The 25017-nt window shown below is 40.2% G+C and overlaps 1 protein-coding gene and 1 long non-coding RNA gene across 13 annotated transcripts in view; one reads left to right on the plus strand and one right to left on the minus strand.

Annotated features, from left to right (window-relative positions):
• RGS6 (regulator of G protein signaling 6) overlaps nucleotides 1–25017 on the minus strand; it is a 467079-nt gene that overhangs the window by 349650 nt on the left and 92412 nt on the right. The gene's annotated exons all lie outside the window — the stretch shown is intronic.
• Nucleotides 1426–9937, plus strand: LOC123652042. The gene is made up of 3 exons (XR_006741081.1): nucleotides 1426–1436; nucleotides 3750–3756; nucleotides 9771–9937. It is a non-coding gene; the product is annotated as an uncharacterized LOC123652042 (long non-coding RNA).

The following is a 25017-nucleotide window of genomic DNA, read 5'->3' on the forward strand; positions in this document are numbered from 1 at the left end:
GTAGAAGGACAAAGATTACATGGGGAAGTAGGCAAAAGGATATGCCAAATGGGCAGTTAACAGGTAATGCAGGCTAGAGATTTGCAAAGGCCTATCGGTATGCCAAGGCTGGGGGTCTTCAAGGGCTGGTGATATGCAAAGGACAGGGGTCTTCAAAGGGCTGGTGGCTCTGGTTTCCGTCACTGGTTGTTAATCTTTCCATAATAATATGCAGCTCCCAGCTGGGGAGGATGGGCCACATTTCCAGATCAGCTCCCGGGTCCCACAGGCAACTCCCAGCCAGGTTAGAATGTGCCTTCTTTAATCAGAACAAAACAATCACGGTTAACAGAGCATGATTAATATTTCTTACAATTATAGCTGGTCCCAATATTCTATTTCTGCTCCTATCTTTTCCCCACTGCTTTTTTTTTTTTTATCATCTCGTATCAATGAGATTAGTTTTAGATGAAAAATCTCATCCTGGTCAACTATATTTGCTTCTGCCTTAAAAGCTGTTCTTGGGGATAGAATACAGCAAATGCAGGCTCTAGAAAGAGGAAGACATTGAATACAGCAGCAAGCAATTAAACTACAAAAACAAACAAAAAATGAACAGAAGAAAAGTTTAAAAGAATTCTCACAACTCAGACAGGTTGGGAAGCCATGAAGTTAAGTTGGATAACTCAAAACCACAAAATAATCCTTCTCCTGTTCTACCTTGGTTTCTCTAATGTGTTGAATGTTAGTTTCTATCAACTGAGGATTGTCAGAAAGATTAAAACAGCACATTCCTTTAAATTCCTCACAACCCATGGCAGGTCACAATAGCAAGTAACTTAGAACTGCCTCCCTGACCTGACTCAGCTCTTGATTTATCCCATGTATAGCTCTGGAAGTGGCATTCGGGGCTTTCACCATGCCACAAGCCAGCTGGGCCACTTTTATATGAAGGGAGCTTACCAATCCTATATAATAAAAGCCCAATATGCAAATTGTCTCCTCATCTAGGAGTTCATCTGGAGTTTGACCAGGGGGTAGGGCTGGCTGGCCAACTGCATACTGCCCCTGCCCCTGGCCGACCTGCCCTGGCCCGTAGTGGCAGCCAGCCAGCAGCCCGCAGCCACTAGGCACCTTACCTGTGCATAAGTTTCATGCACTGGGCCTCTAGTCCTAGCATAATATAATAAAAGTGGTTAAAGAAGTATATTCTGCAGGCTCCACAGGTGGCCTTCAAAAAAATGCATCTCCATACCTCATGCCTTATCAAATAATTTAATGGGAAAACAGCATATGATTTACAAATTTAACTTCCATTGATGACTGTCTTACCATCCATTTAAAGGAGAAATAAAAACTTAAAACCAAGAACACAAAACACTTAGACCCCTTTAAGATAGAAGCAACTGAGGAGAGAGACTGAAAAACGATGAAAACCAGCATCCATCATCCATCATGTAGATCTCTACCAGTACAACTTCAAAAAATAATATAACTTAATGATGATTTCCTCTGAAATTCTGAATATGGTCATCAATAATGGCATATGTTAATTTATTATAAAGGCACTCATTTCTAGTTTAAGGAAATGTTCCTTGTTGTATACTTTTCTCATTGTTACAGAGGGGAGCACTTTCTCTACCTATCAGCTGTCAGTCATTCATCTGCAAACATCTTGATTTAATTCCTGCAGTCTTTTGGAAACAAATATCTTAAATGACCCCAGCAGAAATGGCCTAAATTTAGAGGGTGATTAGAACTAACTTTTAAATAAAATTATGGAACTAAAAAAATTAAACAAAATCAACCAAACACCAAACTTATATTGTTACCATGCAAACCTTAACTTGACTTAAACCCTTAGCTCCCCCTGCAAATGCCTTTGAGATAGAATATATCCAATAATAGTAATAATGTTTCAGTTGAATATTTAAAATAGCAACAGTAAGTGTTTATTTTGTGCCAGCCACTACTCTCAGCATTTTACAAGTATTTTTACTCATTTTATCCTCACAACAATGCTTTGAGATTTAGGTGCTATCATCATCATCATCCTCACTTTACAGTTGAAGAAACTGAGCCACATTAAGAAACTTGCCTAAGGTTATACATCTCGTCAGTGGCAGAGCCAGGATTTGAGCCCAGTTAGTCTAAATAAGGCACCTAAGTAATTAACTATTATCAAGTAACCCTCAACCATGTCCACACATTAGAAGCACTGGGTCCAGGCCACACCCAGACTAGATACATCAGGGTTTCTGGGGATGATTCCCAAGCGGCAGTATTTATAAAGCTCCCCAGGTGGGACCCATGTACAGCCAAGTTGAGAACCACAGAATGCTGCTCTATTGCTCTAATGATTGCAAGGCCAACCTTAACTCTGAAGTGATCCACCTAATGTAATTTGACATGAAAATTAATATCAATTTAAAACTAACTTAATTAATAAAACATATATTAAGTTGCTAATTGAATGGAAGACTGGTGATGACCTAAATTAGAACTGTAAACTACTGCTTTCTCAGAACGCAGATTCTGCCTCCAAATTTAAAACTCATTGAACTTCCCAGACCTACATTTACTTCATCCCCCCAAAAGCGGGGGAGGGTAGATTAAAGGAGTAGATGTGTGAATATGGTCTCATGGGTTACAATAGCACTAAAACTAACTACTTATATTGCCAATTACCCTAATACTATTCTCTATTGAAATGTTTCTTACATTTACCTGCTCTTTATATATATATATATATATATATATATATATATATATATATATATATATATATATATATATATATATATACTAGAGGCCCGGTGCACGAAATTCGTGCATGGGGGTTGGGGGGTTCCCTCAGCCTGGCCTGCACCCTCTCCAATCTGGGGTCCCTCTCGCAATCCAGAACCACTGGCTCCTAAGTGCTCTCCTGCCTACCTGATGCCCCTAACTGCTCTCCTCTCCTAGCCTGATCCCCCTAACTGCCTATCAGCTCTCCCCTCTTGGCTTAAACCCCCTAACTGCTCATCTGCTCTCCCTTCCTCTCTGCACTTTCAGACCCTGGTGCAAGAGTGCTGAGAGCTCTCCACCGAGGCCCCACCCCCTTCCTGACACCCACTCCAGGCAGGGCAGTGCCATACGCCTGTGAGTGCCTCCGTCAGGGGGGCCCCTACAGCCTGTCCTGATGTCGCCTTCCAGGTCAGGCAGTGTGGTGAGCCTGCATGTGCCTCTGCCATGGGGCTGCCTCTGGCGGCAGCCTCATGTCCCAGTGGCACAAGTCCCTGCCCCCATCCCCGCCCACCAGCTCCTGTGTGTGTGCAACCTGTTGAATGGTCATGACTGGGACATCTTTAGGACCAATTAGCATATTACCTCCTTATATACATATAGATATCTATATATGTATTTACATAGATACATATAGTAGTATCACATATACATAAATACACATATACATACATATAGTATCACCTGATTCGTGCACCACCATTGTGGGTCCCTTGGCCTGGCCTGCATCATCTCACAACCTGGGACCTCTCAGAGGATGTCAGACTGCTGGTTTCAGCCTGATCCCCGAAGGCCAGGCTGAGGGACCCCACTGGTGCACGAATCCATGCACTGGGCCTCTAGTATGCATATAAGATCTTAAGTTAATCTCTTCCCTCCCACCCTTCTCCTCCCTTCCCTCTGAGATTCATCAGTCTGTTCCATGTTTCCATGCCTGGGTGTTGAATGTCTGCTCCCTGCTGGTCAGTGCACATCATAGCTATCAGTTGAATAGTCAAACAGTCGAATGGCTGGCCGGTCGCTCAGGCTTTTATATAGATAGATAGATAGATAGATAGATAGATAGATAGATAGATAGATAGATATAGATATAGATATAGATATAGATATAGATATAGATATAGATATAGATATATACATAGATATATATAGATATATATAGATATATATAGATATATATAGACATATATAGATATATACACACATATACATTCATATATACAGTAGGTCCTCAAATAAGGTCCTTTTGTTCAACATTGTTTCATTATAATGAGAAAACAAGTGCCAGGGCCACTGTCTGTGCAGAGTGTGCACATCCTCTCCATGTCTTCGTGGTTTTCTCTGGGTACTCCGGTTTCCTCCCACTTCCCAAAGCTGTGCATGTGAGGTGAACCGGCGTGTCTCCAATGTTCCCCTCTGAGTGAGTGTGGGTGTGGGTGTTAGTGAGCCCTGTGACACAAGGACATCCTGTCCAGGGCTGGTTCGTGCCTGCAGCCCTGAGCTGCAGGAGATGCTCCAGCCACCCGAGACCTGAACTGGAATCAGGGTAGGGAGGTTGGGGGGAGAATGATCTTCCTTGTTTTATTCATATTTCTCCCCCCCACCCCACTTACTCACTTCGTTTATTTAATTTTTATTTTCCAATTATAGTTTACAATTCAATATTAGGTTGTTATTCAACTTTCTTAAAAGTACGTATAGCCCACTTTTATTTCAATGTTTAATATTGTAAGTGTTTTGGGTCTTTATTTAGAAGCTTGGTGATGCTTTCTGTGTCCAGAAGTAGGCCATACAAACTTACCTCTTGTTTATATCAAGTAGCCTATTGTAAAATTCATTTTGTTAGATGTCATTTCACTTAAAGCCACAGTTTCCAAGACTACATTAAGTCAGTACTTACTGTATACATAATACACCACACACACACACACACACACAAACACACACCCCAGAATGTGATTCCTGGGAAGAAAGCTAAGCACGAAAGCTGGCTTTTGCCCTGAGGTTGCTTGTCTGACTTCAGAGTACTTGGGCTTTGGTTTAAGGCCCAGCAGGCAGGAACACAGCAAATGGGGGATCTGCTCACATCTAGCCTGTCTCCCTTCACAAAGCTGAGTAGAGCCTTTTTAATTCTCACAAAGGAGACACACGGCTGAGAGAAGCGCTGCTCGCAAGGCCCAGGTTCTCAGACAAAGCCTGGGCCCTGCCACAGGGTAATGCCACCACCAAGAGCCGCTCGTCACGCTATGCTCCCAGATGAATGCAAGGGACGTGCCTGCCTCAAATCCTGGCCACGGGCGAAAGAAGAAGGGAACAAAAAACCAGTCCTATGAATTCATTACAACAAACCAAACTCAGGCAAGTCTGCAGCACAAATTCATACAAAAAGATCAGGGGCCCTAACACTCTAAAGCAGAAAGTTTAATGTGAAGGGACATTAAACTTTGGTGATACCCCAGGCACTGAGCAGAAGCAGACAAGTATCTTTGGGAAGAATTTGTCTATGACCTACACCAGGAAGAATCCCCACAGATAAAGTTATGAGAAAAATGAATAGCTGACAGTTTTAAATGAATCGGTTAATTAGTTAATTTACACACACACACAGCTAAGAAACAAGACAGGATGACTAATAGCCAGCAGAATCAGATTCACAGTGACTGGAATCACCAAATTCCGAATATAAAATAATATAGTTCAATATAGTTTAAAGCAATAAGCAACTTGAAAACATAGTAAAAATCCTATATAATATTGTAAAAGGCTAATGTGCAAATAGACCCAACAGTGGAACAACTATTCGCTATGGCTTGCACTGACCACCAGGAAACAGACACTCAACACAGGAGCTGCCCTTTGGTGGTCAGTGTGCTCCCACATGGGGAGTGCTGCTCAGCCAGAAGCCGGGTTCATGCTGGCAAGCGCAGCTGTGGTAGCAGTAACCTCTCTCACCTCCACAGCAGCATTAAGGATGTCCGACTGACAGCTTAGGGAGCGGGCCTATGCCATCAGTTGGACATCCCAGAAGGTTCCCAGACTGTGAGAGGGAGCAGGCCAGGCTGAGGGACCCTCACCACCACCACCAAGAGTGCACGAATTTTGTACACTGGACCTCAAGTTATCAACCAAGCAAATACTAGGAAGTAAAATAACAAAAAAACAAAACACTGGTTTCCAGAATTAAAAAATTGACATTGAAATAAAAATAAAAAAAATGGATAGATTTAACAACAGATTAAAATAAGGCAAAATAAAGACATTTTCAGACAAAAACCCAGAGTTAATCAGCAAGAGACTCTCACTTAAAGGAAATCTATAAAATTCTGGTGGGAAAAAGTTAACCCAGATAGATGATCAAAAATGCAAAAATTATTAAGCAAAAAAAAAAAATGTGGCAAATATGTGGATAAGTATAAATAAACATCCTCTCTAAACAATAACAAAATCTTAAATCTTACATGATTAATACTGTTCTTTAAGTAGACTAAGTACACAATAACAATAGTATATGGCAAAGGAGAGTAATGCGTTAAAATGTAAGGTTTTATTTGGGAGAGAGAAAAGAAACTGATTAAATTTAGATTTTCATAAGAAAGTATGCATGTTAAAATTTCTAGGGTTATAGATAAAAAAATATATAGCAATAAAATGTGTAACAAACTAGCACAGGTAGGAATGTGATGAGAAAAAAATTATCAGTGTAAAAAAATATATGCAAGAAATAAAGGCATATATAGAAAGTACACAAAGAAATAAATCCAAATTCATGATGAATAATTAGATTATGCATTTTCTTAAAAAGAAAAAGAAAGAGGAGATATTAAATATATGAAGCAGTTATGTTAGGGTCATCAGGAGAGAAGGTGGATACTATATGGTAGGAAGGCAGACACAGAAAACTTAATTCTCCAAGGGTTTAAAAAGCTAAAATATTCTCATGTGAGTCTTTGCCTTACCAGACTTGAACTCTAAATTAAATCTGATGAAATACTTGATCTTTAATATACAAAAATCACATGGGCACATATTAAAATGCAGATTCTGAATCAGCAGTTATGGGTGGGGCCCGAGATTCTGCATTTCCAGCAAGTTCCCAGGTAGCACTGATGCTGCTAGCACTGGACTCCAGTTTGAATAGCAAAAAACCAGAATATATGATCAACATAGATTTAATTTCTTTACAGATAGGCTAGTCAATAAGGTAGATATAATCCAGAGAAAAGCAAGGACAGGCCCAGGATATAGCTGCAAGTCCAAACTTCAAAAGTTTGAAAACAAAGTTTTTCTTGTTTGTTTGTTTGTTTGTTTGTTTTTAAGCTTGATATGAAGACTCCATAGGAAGTAAAGCCTTTTGTGTTTTTATCTCATTTCAATATTCATGCATTTCACTGTCGAGACTCTAGTGTGTTTGATTAAAAAAGTGCTGCCCTGCTAAACAACCAAAAAATCTTGAATTCCAAAATATGTCTGTGCCAGAGGTTTTGGGGAAGGGGCTGTGGACCCATAATGCATTTCTGTTATTCCTTGACTAATCAGAGCTTTTGTGATCTTTTTCTAAACATTTGTTTCTAAAGTACAGAACACTAGGATCAGGAAAGAAAATGTAATTATTCAGTCTCAAAAAAACTTCCCCCCTTTTTTCCCCCCCCAGGAAATTACATACTTAAGATAAATTCCAAGTCATCACTCAGGGTTTTATTTCTGTTACCTAAAAACAGCATGACACTGACCTAAGTTCAGCTTGTAAGTGGATAGGCCCTGAGCATCTTCCAGGTAGAGCTCCCTCCTTAGACATGCCATTCTTTGAAAAGAAAGAGATGCCACATTAGCTTAAAATAAGCTAAAAAAATATTTGGACATAATTAAAATATATCAATGTAAAAAGTAAGTCACAATTTAGGTGACACCAAAATTGCTAGTTGCTGAGACTGAAGTACTAACATGCAGAGCTATATACAGACATAAAAACCTTTAGAAAATCTCTGGTCCCATACAGGGCTTTTCCCAACGGTTAGTTACCTTTGATTCCCAAAGCATGAAAGCTGGACAGATAGCAAAGGTGCTCTCTCATGACCTGTTCCCTCCCCACAGTCAAAGCACACACCATCACAGATTAAAAGTACTTCCAACAGCCCTCGCTGGTTTGGCTCAGTGGATAGAGTGTCAGCCTGCCCACTGAAGGATCCTCGGTTCAATTCCAATCAAGGGCACATGCCCAGGTTGCCGGCTTGATCCCCAGTAGGGGTATGCAGGAGGCAGCCAATCAATGAATCTCTCATCATAAATGTTTATATATATTTCTCTCCCTTCCTCTCTGAAATCAATAAAAAATATATTTTAAAAAAGTACTTCCAGGAGAGTAATAAAGTGGTCACATCAGGTGTTGCTTCATTTGTTTCTTTTGAGATCCCTGCACATTTTATGAATAATTTGAAACTCTCGGCTGTACAGAAAGATGACATACTTCCAAACATTTATAGTAGCCACACTAACTTCAGTCCATTAAGTAAATGATAGCAAACACATCAATCAACGGAGATATGATTGGATAATGAGGGCCACATCCAAGAGCCATGTGAACCACAAGTGCCGTCCATAACCTGCTCCTTTAAAATGGTCAATTTGAAAACCCTCCCTGGCCAAGAGAGGCTCTGGCAAAGGTGTGAAAATAAACCTGATGATCCTAGTGATTTGTGAGGCTTTTGTTGTTGTTTTAAGGACAAGAAGAGTGTAGCAATAGAAAGATCACTTAGGATATTTTTATTTACTTAAATTTATAGGGGTGACATTGATTTAATAGCATTATAAACGTTTCAGGTGTACAATCCTATAATACAACATCTGTTTACTGCATGTGTGCTCACTGCCCATAGTCTAGTCTCCTTCCATCATCATACATTTGAGCCCCTGTACCTTCTTCATCATCCCCCATCCATCACCTTCCCTTCTGGTAACCACTGTTGTGTGTGTCTATGAGTTTGTTTCCATTTGTTGCATTCTGTGTCATTTGAGGAATGATTGCATAAAGAACAGGTGGTACATATATAAAATGTAATACTACTCAGCCATAAAAATGATGAAATACTGTCATTTTCAAAACATGGATGGATCTTGAGAACATGATGTAACATGAAATAAACCAGATGGAAAAGGACAGAAACTATAAGATTTCACTTATATGTGGGACAGAAATATCATTTTAAAGGGATAAATTTTATTGGGAAGTCAAGGATGGTTGAAGTAAACAATAAATGAGTCTCCTCCTAACTTTACCAAATTAAACAACACTTGCAGTAAGATACTTTATACCATCAGTTCATCCACAAACATATGTTACTGTAGGAATACATTTAAAATAATTTCAAGAAATAGTTGTTGCCATAGGGATAAAGTTGTTGCCAATGGGAGAAAGCCCCAGCAGATCCACAAACCTTGACCTGTGAACTATTTTGTAAAAATCAGTAATGGAGGGAAAAAATTAATTCTTCCCCAACCCCCACAAAAATAGATTAAGATAAATTGGCTAATTGAAATAAGCAAATATTCTAAAATAATAATAATAATAATAATTGTACTGGACAAAAAGCAGTTCCTAAAGTGTTAACTAAAATTTTGATTGGTAGCTCATCTCATGATAAAATTGCATAACATGTAATGAACCTAAAGCAGTCATATTATAGTGCAAAAAATTAAAATTTAAAAGCTATAAAAATTACATTATAAAATTTTCAAAAGCCTCCATTATAATATTTAAATAAAAAGGGGGGAGGTAGTAGAAGAATATTATGTAAGGAAAAATATCCTGTAAGTAAATTACATCTAGAAAATTTGTAGTTTAGAAAATTAATTGTAATGCTAACAGAAAGACACCCATGAAAAACACACATGATGTCAAAACAAGCAAAGGAAAATCATTTGTGTAAAAAATGAAAAAGGATCCCAAATCAAATTTATAGAAAATATTCCTTTATTAATATTTGGTCGAGAATATGTTTGTATATTTTCAGAAACAACTCTGAGACCATATGGATTCCGGCAACAGAGAGGAATGCATACTGACAGGACTATTCCAGCCATGAAGAGAAGAGAAGCAGTCCAGAGATGGAAGATGCTGATGTTGCCTTGCCATACTAATAGCCAGCAGCTGTGTGTCCCTGCAGGTTGCCCAGGACCAAACCAGAAAGGGTGGAACAAATTACCACCATTTGTCCACCATCCAAAACTGTATTATCATTGCTGACATGTACACGTAAGGAACTGTTTGGCATTGAAATTGGGTTTCAAAAGAACTATTGGCCCAGAAAGAAACTCACTACAGATTAATTCATCTGCCTTTCAGCATAACCATTATTGCTTGTCTCATTTTTGGTTCTTATAAGTGTATTTCATGATCTCACTCACCTAGGGGAAATGGTGAACAACATAGACTGATGAACAAAAACAGACCCAGAGATAAGGAGGCATGGACCAGACTGTCGAACCTCAGAGGGAGGGTAGCGGAGAGTAAGGATAAAGGAGAGAGATCCACCAAAGGACTTATGTGCATCCATATGAGCCTAACCAGTGATCAAAAACAGCAGGGGTGTGGGGGCATGCATGGGGAGGGATTTGGGATGGGAATGGGGGGATGAGGACAAATATGTGATACCTTAATCAATAAAGAAATTTAAACAATAAAAAAATTAAGTATACTTTTAAGTATGAATTTTCAAAGAAATATCTGAACAAGAGAAATATTGGATACATTCATAGACAAATGCATATTTAAGATCAGGTCAGAAAACATGAATAAAATTATTTAATTACTCTCTCTTTAAAAAAAATTAATAAATAGGCAAGTTGGAAGTCAAAATAAAATCAATGCTAGATTCTGAGAGGACATTTTCAAAGTGTGCCAGCTGGACATTTAATAAAAGTGGTAATTATCATATTTCAGTTTTAATTCAGAAGATTGTCCTTCTGGGCAACATATGTTGATCATTGGTAAAATTTCTCCTTAAAACACACTGTACATGAGAATATTTACAGGATATTTTTTAATATATTGAAATAAACCTATTATAATAGTTCTAGCCAGTAATACCCTAGATACTATAAAAAAAACAAACAATATTCATCTGTGATAGCAAATGTATTTACATATATACTTTATAATATACTTTAAAACTGCCATATCTTTGACGGGGACATTTTTATATTTCTAAAGTAAGTTGTTGTTTTTAATTCACTGATTGCTTCATGAGATAAATACACATGACAAATCTTTAGGAGAGTGTTATTTAACAACCAGATAGCTGACATCTATCTAATGATCTCTCATTTGTGACACACCAAAGCTTCTTTTGTTGTGCCAACTAAGACCTTATCTTCAATTTTATCCCTATTGCTGAGGCTTGGGGACCCCATGAAATGACACCCCTGCGATTCTAGCCTGTCAGTTAAACTGCAACAAAGCAGTGGGACTCAGTGGGATCTAACCATCACTAAGAATTCAGTGCTGCTTTCTTACTCATCTCCTTTTATGGATGAAGACAAAGAAATCATTGCCCAAGAATGTCAGCGCAACTATCCTGGCACAAAGTGATTTGAATTCGTATTTGAAAAGTACATTTTTCCCAGCCATGTGGCACAAGTGATTTTTTAAAGGTCTTGTTTTGTTTTGTTTTTTAGATTAAGCTTGAAGAAAGCTGCCAACACTTTATTTGAAAGGTATTTCCAGGTCATCCCCTCCAGTGCCCCAATTTCAACAATTTGACATCAGTGGCCTCTGAATCCATTGACTTGGCCACCTCTTCATGGTCATTTACCTGCCTTATGGCTTCACCTTCCTTGTCATCCACCCTGGCCCATTGTACTACACAATTAATCACTCTTGTACCTTTGTCCCCAGTCCATCTCTGTCTCTCTCTTCTTCTATATTATTCAGCTGGCAAAACTACCACCTTGATTAAATACTGTCATCCTGATTCTCTTTCTATATCAGAGAAACTGACCCAATCTAGAGAAAGTAAACAAGTCTACTGGCAGGCTCTATTTAAAGATAGGACACTAATCTCAAAAGACTTTCAGATCTGCTCAACAACCTTACCAACTGCCCTTGACAACTTATTGTACATTCCTGCTGCTGGAAAACTATTTTATGTTTTTACCCTTTCCTCACACTCATCTGATGATCTTGGTTCTTATTTTTCTTAGAAAACAGGAGCAAGCAAAAGATAACACAGCATCTTCCCACAGCTATGTCTACTCAACCTATATGTAACTGCACAAATATAGTACATTCAACCTATATGTAACTGTACAAAACTAGATCATGCAATGCCTTAGTTTCAGCTAAAATGCCCAGACCCCACTTGATACACTGGATTCACATCCCCTCATACCTACTTTCAGAGAGCCTTCTATTCACTCCTTTATTTCTACTGAATAATCCCCATCAATTTTCAAATGTGATATAATAGCGCTCACCTTTAAGAAAATATCTAAGTATTTCTGACTTCACATTTTATATAGCTATTTACCCCTATTCCTCCACATAGCAAAAATTAATAAATAAAAGCGTCTCAAGAACTATTCATCCTCTCTCTAGTTCCTCATCTCTCATTCTCACCTGAACCAATTTAAATCAGGTTTTTGCCTCTCACTCTACTCCTGACACTGTCAATGGATGTTGTCAATGTCACCATGATCTCATGATGCTTTATCCAATGTGCAAGTGGTGGCCAAAGTCCTCGATCTCTCAGCAATATCCCCACGAATCTTCTTTCTTCCCTTGATCTTGGCCTTCTCTTCTTGCAGCTTTGAGACACTTCACTTGCCAATTGTCCTCCTGTCCTCAATGGTTGTTCCTTCTCAATCTCCTCTTTTGGTTCCTCTTCAGCTCCTCAACATCTTAATATTGGGAGGAGTCCAAACACCCAATCTTGTTCCTTCAGCCCTAATGGCTCTCCTGAACTCCAGGCTCACATATGCAATGGCCACTTGCCTTTGGATAGGTATCAGCATCTCAAACATTTTCCTCATCTAAGACAATGGCATCATTATTCAGTCAGATGCTCAGGCCAAAGTTCAAATCCAGTTAGAAAATCCAAACTGCAAAATCAAAACATATCCTGGCCCAGTTGTTGTGGCTCAGTGGTTGAGCATTGACCCAGGAATCAAGAGGTCTCCAGTTCAATTCCCTCTCAGGGCACATGCCCAGGTTGCAGGCTCCATCCCAGGTGGGGGCAGGCAGGAGGCCAATGAATGTGTCTCTCCCGTTGATGTTTCTATCTTTCTATTGCTCTCCCTTCCTCTCTCTCTAAAATCAATTAAAACACATTTAAAAAAATAAAAACATACCCTGAATCCAGCTATCACTTAACAACTGCACCCAAGTCCCACCTGGACTCATGTATAAGCCCCTAACTTATCTTCCTATTTGTGCCCTTGCCTTTTACAGCCTATTCTGGGATCATATATAATAATAAAAGCATAATATGCTAATTAGACTGGACATCCTTCCAGATGACCTTCCAAAAGAAGCTGGGGCTGCAGTCACGGGATTGAGGGATCCAGGCAGCCGCCGTGGCTGTGGAGGCCTACTCTTGCATGAATTTCGTGCACTGGGCCTCTAGTTCATTTAAAACAGAAAGCAGATCATGGCTCTTCCACAGTCAAAACCCTGATGGCTACTCATCAGATGTAGAAAGGTTCAGAAGGCCCTGGTTATCTGGCTGCTGACTATCTCTGTGGCTTTATCTCCTCCCAGATTCTCCCTGGCTCACCCCTCTCCAGCCACACTGGCCTCCTTGCTATTCTCCAAACACCTACAACGTCCCTGGCCTTCACATTGCTCTTTTAGTCCACTGAAGCATTCTTTCCTGGGTATTGGCATGGCTCTCCCCCTCACTTCCTTAATTTCTTGTTCAGAGAGGGCTTTTTTGAACACCCTATCTAAAATTATTCACCGTCCCATTCTCTAGTCCATCCTCCTGCTTTATTTGTCTCCCTAGTACCCATTCCGTAATGTTATGCTGTATCTGAAAGGGTTAAAGAGAATAAAACAAGGCAGAGAAAACTTATTGTGCTTAGCAGGTATCCTGCAGAAAGCTTGCAGCCTTGAGCAAGGCATAGCCTAGGTAACCTCTAGACACCTGGCATGGACGGAACCAAAGACAAATGGGACCCTTACGTCAGCAGAGAACTTGCAGCCAGCAAGGATTAAAAAAACCTTTCTCCCCTTTCAGATTCTACTGATTCCTTTTTGTCTGACTCAGCCCATCTGTATTCAGGCACCTAAAATAAAAGCTTTTTTTTAAATTTCTTTATTGATTAAGGTATCACATATTTGTCCTCAACCCCCCATTCCAATCCCCCACCCCACCCCACTCATGCCCCCACCGCCCTATTGTCCTCGACCACTAGTTAGGCTCATATGTGTGCACATAAGTCCTTTGGTTGATCTCTCCCTTTTATCCCTACCCTCCCTTTGAGGTCCAACAGTCTGACCCCAGGGCTCCTTATCTCTAAGTCTGTTCTTGTTCATCAGTCTATGTTGTTCACCATTTCCCCTAGATGAATGAGATCATGTCTTACTGGAAATACACTTATAAGAATTAAAGCTTTCTTGATACATTACAGCCTCATGTCATAGGTGCGTGACCCCAGCCCACACCGAATTTTCAGTATCTTTACATGTTTACTTGTTTATTACCCAGCTCCCTCACTAAAATGTAAGATTCAGTAATCTAAGACTCTGTTTTATTCCTCAATGTATCCATAACATCTGGAGCTGTGCCTGGTTTCTACCAAATGCCCAATAAATGTTTGTTGAACGCATTACCAATTTAACCAATCTGAGTTATAAGGAGTATAGTCAAGCAGGCTGTCCCCACATACCAAGAAGATAAAGTACAATTTTGATTCACAGATGCCATCAAAGCAAGCCTATATTATTTTAAATATTCTTCATTCTATTTCCTAGACAGATAATAACATAGAAAGAACAATAGAGAGATTATGCATTGGTCTTCTTGCCGCGCCTCTCCCCCCCCCCCCCCCCCCATTTCAGATTAAAGATATCATGCATCCACTGGCTAATTAACAGAAAATCTTAAGCCCCTGCATAGCTAGTTGGATCTATTATGATCTGAAAGTCTCATGGGAAGGAAAAGCTATTTTTTCCAGTTGAAACTAGGGTCTCAGGGGTGTGCTCAAAAATCTCAATCTTAGGATATAATCAGCTTCTTTCTCATTCAGTAATAAGTATGGCTAAATAAGGAATACAATGAAATAACTAGTATTTTCTTCATTTTGCAAATGAATCTTCTCTGCCCAATTAGATCACAAGCTGTCTGCGTATAGGGGTGCACCTTTGACCCCCTTTAATGGTCAGAATATGTTAGATTACCCTGGCCATGCCAAATCCAGTCCTTTATGCCAACAAAAGAATACTGCTTAAGACACATATCTACATGTTGGTTGGCTACAATTCAGTTTATCACAGTTGATTAAAGACTCGGAAAGATAGAGGCTCCACCTCAACACTTGCTTTCACAGTCACTGCCACATAGGATGGAATGTGGTGAATCATTTTCCCATTCTCCAACACTTGGCTCACATTTTATGGGCCGAAGCAAGTACTCCCTACCTTCAAAGGAGGAAGGACAGTGTAATACTATGATCCTGCCAGAATAGTTGCAGCCTTTACAGCTGCCACATTCCTCTTACACAGCCTTGAACAATAACTTTTACCAAATAGTAGGCAAAGACATTTCTGTTTAGCTCATTCATTCTCCCAGTCACATATGTGATCACACAATTGGGCTTTCAATGGAGAGTCCCAACCCCAAATGGTAAAATTCCTGAAAAAAATGAAAAAGAAAAAATTCATGTTCCAAAAATAAAAAGCAAAATTAAATAATGCTACGTTTCCTTAGGAGTTTCATAATAGCAACCAAAAGCTTCCATCACTGATGCATAAAATGTATTTTAGAAGAAAATACTAGTAAACAAAACTCTGCTCATGTTTCCTTGGATGCTTCTAATTTTGCAGGCACCTGGGAGAAGACCTTTCTTGGCCATAAACCAGGCGCACCTGTGACCATCTACTATTCTACATGAATAAAAATGAGCTCTGACCTGGTGATTTCAAATTCAGCTAAAGATGATCCAGAAGCCAGGGAACAAGATAAGATGAATGAATAGCTAAAATGTGTTGGTGTCTATGAAAGACTAAGTACTCTTCATAAGCAAATGACAAGACAGACATGACAGGTAAAATGAACATAGAGGAATATCTGCAGTATTCCAGGCTTTCATAGTTCAGGTTACATAAAAGCTTATGAATCATAGTAAAAAAAAAATGGGGGACAGAAGTGCTAAATATAAATATAAATACAAAGAAAATTGTATGAGAAAGTATGGAACTGAGAGTAAATGAATAATGCTTACTGAGAACGTACTTATATACCGTATCAAATAACTTTATTATAAGCTTTCATGTTCCACACTGACCTGTGAACACCTACACTGTCCCAATTCCTTCATTGATATAAGAGGAGAGTTTAAATGATCAAAGATCTAATAGAAAGAGGTTTGATGACTAAACCACCTTTGAGTACTGGCCTGGTGTCCCCTTATAGCATAAGACATTGGTGGACCAGAGAAAAGAAACTTCTTTTTTTTTTTTTTCTTCCTTTATAGTTTTATTGATTTCAGAGAAGAAGGGAGGATAGATAGAAACATCAATGATGAGAGAGAATCACTGATCTGCTGCCTCCTGCATGCCCCCTACTGGGAATCAAGCCCACAACCCAGGCATGTACCCTTGGCAGGAATTGAACCTGGGACCCTTCAGTCTGCAGGCTAATGCTCTATCCACTGCAACAAACTGGCTAGAGTAAAGAGAAACTTCTTGATGCATCTCAACAGTCATGCTTCTTCTGTCATGGAGACTTATTTGAAGTGTGTGATTTAGACGAATAAGGAAGTAGATAGCTGAACAACACATATTAATACTCCAGCAAAGGGGTCTTAGTCAGCTCTGGCTGCCATAACAAAATCTCACAGGCTTAAGCAATAGTAATGTATATTCTCATAGTTCTGAGGCTAGAAATTCCAGATCAAGGTTTGGCAGGGTTCCATTTCTGGCTTTCAGATGGCCACCTTCCTACTAAGTCCTCACATGGCCTTTCCTTTGTGCTCAAATGGACTCATTCTTGTTCTCTCTCTCTCTCTCTGCCTCTCTCCTCTTATAAGACCACTCATCTAATCACAGGGCTCCACCCTCATGACTTAATTTAACCCTAAACACCTCCCAACAGATGAGCTAAAAACAAAGGGCCAGGTTTAAAACAATCCGGTACCTTGTTTTAAGTGCCATGGTACTTAAGAGTTAAATGACAGTGCACAGTAAGAAAAATGACCTCATTCAGCTTTTGAGTGAACCAACACACAAAAAGTTTTCTCTCATCACACTCTCCCAAACTATGTCCCTGCTCTGTTTTTAGGGCAAACCCTTCTAAATTTTGTTAGAATGATTTCGAATGATGAACAGATGCATACATTCAAGGCTTTTAAATAAAGGCATGGTAAAAGCTGAAAAACTGCCTTCCTGCTCTAGTTCCAAAGTCCCTGAGAAAACAGCATTGAAAATAAATCCAGTTGTGAACTACTAAAATAAATTAACCACTTCCTTAATGCTAGGCACTGGGTGAACTGCTTTTTAAATATAGTCTAATATAATAGCCCATCTTACAGATAAAGAAACCAAGACCCAGACATGTTAAACAATTGGAACAACATTACACAACCAAAAACATGAGCATCAGGTTTCAAACAATTTGCTTTCTAGCCACAAAACCATCTTTGGTCTGACAAACAACTTGTTGGGTCATGGCTAGCGATGGGACCACAAGCAAGTGACTTAATTTCTCTGGAATTCAGTTTTTCATCTGTAGCGTGAAGGAGAGTGGATGACCACTAACGTAGGTTTTCCTTTCTCAAGTTTTATGATTACTTTTAAATTACACTTGGCTGAAAACAAACACAAAAACACTTTTTATGCCTACCTTACATAGTCTGTTCCAAAGAATAAATTATTAATGGATACAAAAAAAAATGCTTCTGATGATGAATAACCATGCCATTTTAGAGTTTTATTGTCATCATTTGGAGACCAAAAAAGGAACTCTCAACTCCAACCAGCTCTCTTAAAATATTTAACACAGAAACACATTGTGAGGATGAGCTGATACTCCCATTAAAAGAAACCCCTTCAAAATGTATGCTCAATCAGCAGCTGCTTCATCCCATCAACTTCAAAGAACATTTTCTGAAGACAAGTGTCTAACAAGTTCTTCAGACCCTGGTATGAAGCTTCAGCATATCTCGGAAAACTGGATTGATTACAGCCACGCCTTCCGCAAGTCAATGTCTGTCCTCTGGAAATACTCACATGGAGATGACAAGCAAAAAAAAATAAAAATAAAAAATCATGAACTGACAATATGATAAGCAGCATCATATGCCAGCAAACATTTTCACCATGGCAGACTTAATGGCAGTTACTCATAAGTGTCATTCTTGCCTCGTGATATCCAGAGATGGGCTGATCCTGAAGCTCAACATTTTTACAGTACTGGGCCAAGTACAGCCAGCTACCATGACTCAGTGGCTGAGCATCATCAATCTATGAACCAGGAGGTCACAGTTAGATGCCCAGGTTGCAGGCTTAATCCCCAGTAGGAGGCATGTAGGAGGCAGCCGATCAATGATTCTCTCTCATCATTGATGTTTCTATCTCTCTCTCCCTCTCCCTTCCTCTCTGAAATCAATTTTTAAAAAATTCTTTAAAACAAAAGCCAAATACATAAAGTCACTATGCCCCTCCAAAATTAGCTGCAGACACACCAAATCAGACAGCAATTGCTTTGACTGCCCAGCAGACACTTAGCCCCTTATCCCAGACAGTTTACCCCCTTTTAAAGGAACCTGATCCTTTCTCAATTCCCGCCATGAGGTTGACAATCATATGCCCACCTTCTGTGCACAGTTAACTGTAACCAACCCTGAGCCAGAGCCTTCACTGGGCGATGCCCTGGAGCTGGGATAGGCAATATGCTCCCCTCCCACTGCAGCTGGAACAGATGAGGCAGGACTCTTACCAAAAGCCACATCTGCCACGAAGCAGGAGAAGCTAGGCATAGGAGGATGCAGATAGGAACAGAGGCTTGGGATCCTGAACCTCAGCAGTGACCTTGCCCTGCTCTTTGTTACATAAAGCAGTAAGTTCCTTTCTGCTTGCTTGGCTTGGTCTTTGCTTCCTTGCATCCCAATGTGTCCCAAATCATCATAAACCAGAAGTAAATGAAACTGTTACCTGCAAGTCTAAATGGAAACACTTGCTTTTGGCTATAAACCTATGGAATGAGCTGCACCGGACAGTCCCAGGAACGAGGTGGGTTTTCATAGGACATTAAAGGTTGGTGTTTTGGTGGAGAGAAAGAACTATCCCCAGGTTAGGAAAGAAAGTAAGTGTGGGGAAGATAACACGCGTTCCAAAGGCGGATGGACTCCCCACTCTCTGCGGGGCCTTGTGGGAAGCTTGCTGGAAGCAGGCTAGGGGCAGAGCAAAGGCCTGTTGATCAGCCGGTAACTGTGTCACCTGGTGCCTGTGTCTCACCTTCTCTGAGCCTCAGGTTCCCTCATCTGTAAATGAGAGCACTCCCCACGCTGCAGGGTTATTAAGGCAGCTTTTCCTCCAAGGTGTTCCTAGAACCACCTGCATCACCATCACCTGGCATGCTTGTTATGACGTAGATTCCTGGGCTAAAACCCAGAACTTTTTTTTTTTTTTAATATATTTTGTTGATTTTTTACAGAGAGGAAAGGAGAGGGATAGAGAGTTAGAAACATCGATGAGAGAGAGACATCGACCAGTTGCCTCCTGCACACCCCCCACTGGGGATGTGCCCGCAACCAAGGTACATGCCCTTGACCAGAATTGAACCTGGGACCTTTTAGTCCGCAGACCAACGCTCTATCCACTGAGCCAAACCAGTTTCAATGCCAGAACTTTTTTTTTTTAAATATATATTTATATTGATTTCAAAGAGGAAGAGAGAGAAAGGGAGAAATAGAAACAGCAATGAATAGAGAGAATCATTCATTGGCTGCCTCCTGCGTGTCCCCTACTAGAGATCAAGCCTGCAACCTGGCACATGCCCTTGACCAGAATCAAATCCTGGACCCTTCAGTCTGCAAGCTGACACTCTATCCACTGAGTCAAACCAGCTAGGGCTTTAAATATATATATATATTTCAGAGAGGAAGGGAGAGGGAGAGAGAGAGATAGAAACATCAATAATGAGAGAGAATCGTTGATTCTCTGCCTCCTGCACTCCTTCTATTGGGGATCAAGCCGGCAATCGAGCATGTGCCTTTGACTGAAATCACCCCGGGACCTTTCAGTCCACAGGCCAACGTTCTAGCCACTGAGCAAACTGGCTAGGGCTAAAATCGAAAACTTTTTCACCCAAGTCTACATTGTAAAATCAACAAAGCCCCTTCCAGGTGATTGCTGTGTGCACTAAACTATGAGATCCGCGGTTGTCAATGTAAATAAGTGCCAAGCACAGTTGCTAGTCCATAACAACTTGGGTTGTACATCTGCTATTAGTCCTATCAACAACCACACACACACACACACACACACACACACACACATTTCCAAGGTTGCTGAACTTGAAATTTGAAATTAGAGATCAATTAAGGGAATGAAACACCAAATTAACGTGGGAAGGGGGAGGGATAACATGATCTACCCAAAACTTATACCCAAGAAATTTAAACACATTGTCAACCAGGCCAGAAATGGTCCACGGGCAGGTGGCGAACGCGTGTCATCACGCCTGCTGTCCATCAAATGACTATGACTGTCAAAAGCATTCGCCGCGATTACTGGATTTTAGTTTGGCTTGCTGATTGATTCGAACCCCTAATTTAAAGGAATGATTCTCAACCTTGACTGAACATTAGAATCACTTAGTATTTCACACACACCCTCCCCATGTTCAAGGCTGTAATCACAAATAAATCAGTCTCCGAAGGTGGAGCCTAGGCACCAGCATTTTTTAAACTTTTCCAAGTGATTCCATTGTCCAGGCAAGTATGAGAAAGGAGTGTGAACAACAGTGGTGATGGGGAGAGAAATGTGGGTGCCCTTAGACTCACCAGGTTATGATTATACATTAAGGGAACTGACTCTTATCCCCAACCTTTTTCTATGTGACAGACAAAATACTTTAAAAGCATATCAATACCTCTACTCACCAAATTGACAAAACCAAATAAACCTGAGAACACAGGCCTTGGTGAAGATGTGGATTAACAGACTCTTTTCTGCACGGCTGGTGGGAGTACAAACTGATGCAACCACTTTGGAAAGCACTTATGCATCGTCTTGTGCAATTGAACAATCTCACATCCTGCGACACAGCAGCGGTAACTAGCCTACCTTTAGGTACACTCACAAGAGAAACCGTGGCACATGGGTACAAGATTGCAGCCCTGGTCATGAAAGCAAAAATGGGAAGCACCCAATGACAGAAACATGGCTAAATCGTAGCATAAATTACATGGTAATCTATGGTTGCGTTGGGTCTGCTGTAGCTGCAAAACAAAATATTACACAGCAGTGACAGGTCCCCAGGTGAATCTCAGTAACACCACACTGCATGAAAGAGGAAGTTGCAGGAGACTGGATAAGCCAGGACGATATCTCTTCATAAAGTTCAAAGCCAGGCAAAATGAAACAATGATCACTTAAGCATACATGTAGATAAAGGAGCTATAAAGCAAGAAAATGACAAACAGTGATCAGAATAGCCTCTTCTGGTGGCAAAGCGACGGGTGAGGGAGGCGAGGGGGGAGCAAAGGAAAAGGATAAGGAATTACAGAGCTAGATGTAAAACAAATAAATACATAAGTTGCTGATTCTTGGATTAGATGCTGTGTTCATAGATCTTCATTTAAAAAGTAAGTAAAATAAAAATGGGCCATGAATGGACAGTCTATAGTACGTCATGAACCAAGAATTATAATTATGCTGAGTCTGCCGGGACCGGTTTGGCTCAGTGGATAGAGCGTCAGCCTGCAGACTGAAAGGTCCCGGGTTCGATTCCGGTCAAGGGCATGTACCTTGGTTGCGGGCACATCCCCAGTAAGGGGGTGTGCAAGAGGCAGCTGGTCGATGTTTCTCTCTCATCGACGTTTCTAACTCTCTGTCCCTTTCAATTCCTCTCTGTGTAAAATCAATAAAATATATTTTTAAAAAAAATTATGCTGAGTCTGCACTACAGTTCCAAAGAAGGAAGGAAAAGAAAATTCTATCCATAAAGGCAATAGAACCCAACACCAGTGAGTAGGAAATTCAGGGCACTTTTTTTGCTTTTACATTTTTCTAAGAGTTTCCTTGAGCCAAACTAATGACATGCCTGGCAGCAAGATCTCAAAAGCTGCCGGGGAATTTTCAATGATTCGAACACTAATAAGCTAGACTCATTCAGTCTTCCAGGTTTCATCTTATTTCAGAAGCAAGAGTCTCAGTTGTCAGGCCAAGGCACAGAGCTGTCACCTCGAGCACAGTGGCTCCCTCACCTTGCCAGCCAAAGGCTCTGGTGCAGCTAATTGAGAATTGTTAGGAGGGAAGGGGAAAGTAAACCTCTCAAATAATGGCAAAAAAAAAAAAATCCAATATCTAATGTCATAATTCCCATTTATGACCATTCAACCTTCTTGAAAGGTTGTATTCTTCAGATTTCTATAAGAAACTATTGTAATTTAATCGCTGACACATAATGACTCTATTTAGTATTTATTGGCATAATGACTCTATTTAGTATTTATTGCTGCTTAGAGAAGGAAGAATTATTTCATGAACCCTCACCCAAAAGTTAATGTTGATAGCAGTTATAGAAATGTTTATTCTCTTCTTTCTCTACGTGCGATGGAGAATTTATCTCCATTTCTTCCTTTTTAAAACCAGGTGACAAGCTCAGCTCTTTTCCATGAGAAACATTTGAATATGTGAGCGTAAGGTCAGCGATTATGACAGGCAGCAGTGGGAGAGAGGACAGACTTGCTTAGCATTCGAGTCAGCAGGTCTTCTTAAGATCAATTTCATAGAGGGGTTTTGAAGAGGCTGTTTCTCCTACACAACAAGGCTCTTGCTAATTTGAGGACAGTGTTCCAGCTTCACCACAAATAAATTCTTATTATAAACTCCTACTTCGTGTGACACACAATAAAAACAGAAGAACAAGTGTGTCTGCAGAAACATAAGAGCCCTTAGCAGGGTTTCTCAGCCTTTGGGATGCCTACAAACTCCCTGGAAATTGTGCTAGAGAACAGATTCCTAAGTACTGCCCCGGCGTATGGAATAGATATGAGAGGACATACCAGGAGAACGGCATTCTCAACACTCTGGGCCATTCTAAGCGAGAGACCCCTCAACCACACTGTGGAAAATGCTGTCCTATAACTTACAATAAAAATCTGAACAAACATATGGACATTGGACACACTGAAAGCACCTCGAGGGGCCTGAGACTGTATCCACACAACTTGACCAATAAGTTTTAAAAGTACTCTTGTGGCCTTTGCCAGTTAATACACTTGCAAAAGGTTCTCAGCTTCCTTACCTATACAATACTTTTTAAGGAACTAAACAAAAGCCAAAATGCAGCGGTGGGCCAGTTTTCATCGCTTGAAAAATGCTACTTTCCTTACTTTGACAAAAACTAAGCTCCCCTGATGCTTGAGTTCAAATAAATTATTGCCTAACAATAGCATTAAAAAAAAATCCAGTAAGAAAAATTCTCCACACTGAAAAGTCTGGTACCTTGATATCTTGCTAGATTAAGACATCTAGACAGGTATGATTCAGATCACCAACAATGCCCTGGTTCTAGTCCATGGAGAAGCCCTGTAGACCATCTGGCATCAAACCCAGCCAGAATGAGCCTTCTCCATGCTGCAGCCCGACACTGGGGAGAAGTCGCTCAAGAAGTGAATTGGTCTGCACTGATGTCACAAATGTTCCACATCAGTGCAGTATGAAAAGTTGGAGAAGGAGGGATTTGAGAGTAAGGAACTGCTACCATGTAGGTTCATTCTGTTTGCTCATCAAAAAAAAACTCCTTTACAGGCTTCTGATAAAACAGCACATGAACGTGTTTTCAATGTGAAGTACCGAATGTCCTGAAGCTGACTACTGTCCCAACATTGTAATAAGATCACAATGCTATTTGATTAAAAGGTATATGCCAGGAAGTCTCTATTAAAAAAGATGTGTTCTTCTGGCTTAGATGTAGATTCTTCTTCCAAGTCTCTAGTGCCAGGAAAACTTTTCCTAATGCTCAAAGCACATTTTCCTCAGTCCCCTGCCTGCCTTCCTCCCCTCCCCCATCTTCCCCCTGACATTTGCACAGGTACCTCGAAGACCGCCTTTGGCTTGCAATCTCAGCTTCCTCTAGAAACCAAGCCATGCCACCAGCATTTTTATATCGACTGGAATCTCTAGAAGCAGGAAGGGCACAGTGTTGGATGGAGAAGAATGAAGGTCAATAGAGCTGTTTTTTGGTTGTGTCTCTGATTCACTGAGTTGGGGAAATCGACCGTCTGACTTCTCAGTGACTTGGTGATAAGAACAGAATTTATTGCTCACATGCTCAAAATCAGGACAGTATTTCCTGATAATAACTTTATCTCAAAGTTTTCGATTTTGTGGAATTTTGCCATAAGAAAATGTCACAGAAATAAAACCTTTTCTTCCTTCTACTAGAAAGTGACTGACACCTATGATGACCCCTATGAGGATAATCTACCTGCACCCCTCCCACCCCCTCTCCCAAGAATCCTGCCATTCAAGACTCCTTTATAGATGCAGACTTTTTAAACATTTAGTTTTTTCTATAATTAAATGAAATCAACGTTATTCTAATTTTCTATGTGCTAACGTTCTCCTGCCTTATTTAATTCCCAGGCTAATAGTGTTAGCCCGGCTTTCTTTTTGTTTGCACTTGCCTAGATTTATTGTCAAACTTGGTGCTATTTCATTTCAGTACTTCTCTTATAAACAACACAGAGGCAGACTGTGCTTTTTCACTGCATTTGAGACTTATTCTAATAGGAAAATTTTTGTTAATGTAATTCCTTATCACAGTTTCTTAGAGATCATGCATTCACTTTTAGTTGTTTTTTCTTTTTTTT

This window comes from Pipistrellus kuhlii, unplaced genomic scaffold (assembly GCF_014108245.1).
Source record: "Pipistrellus kuhlii isolate mPipKuh1 unplaced genomic scaffold, mPipKuh1.p scaffold_m20_p_1, whole genome shotgun sequence".
NCBI lineage: Eukaryota > Metazoa > Chordata > Mammalia > Chiroptera > Vespertilionidae > Pipistrellus > Pipistrellus kuhlii.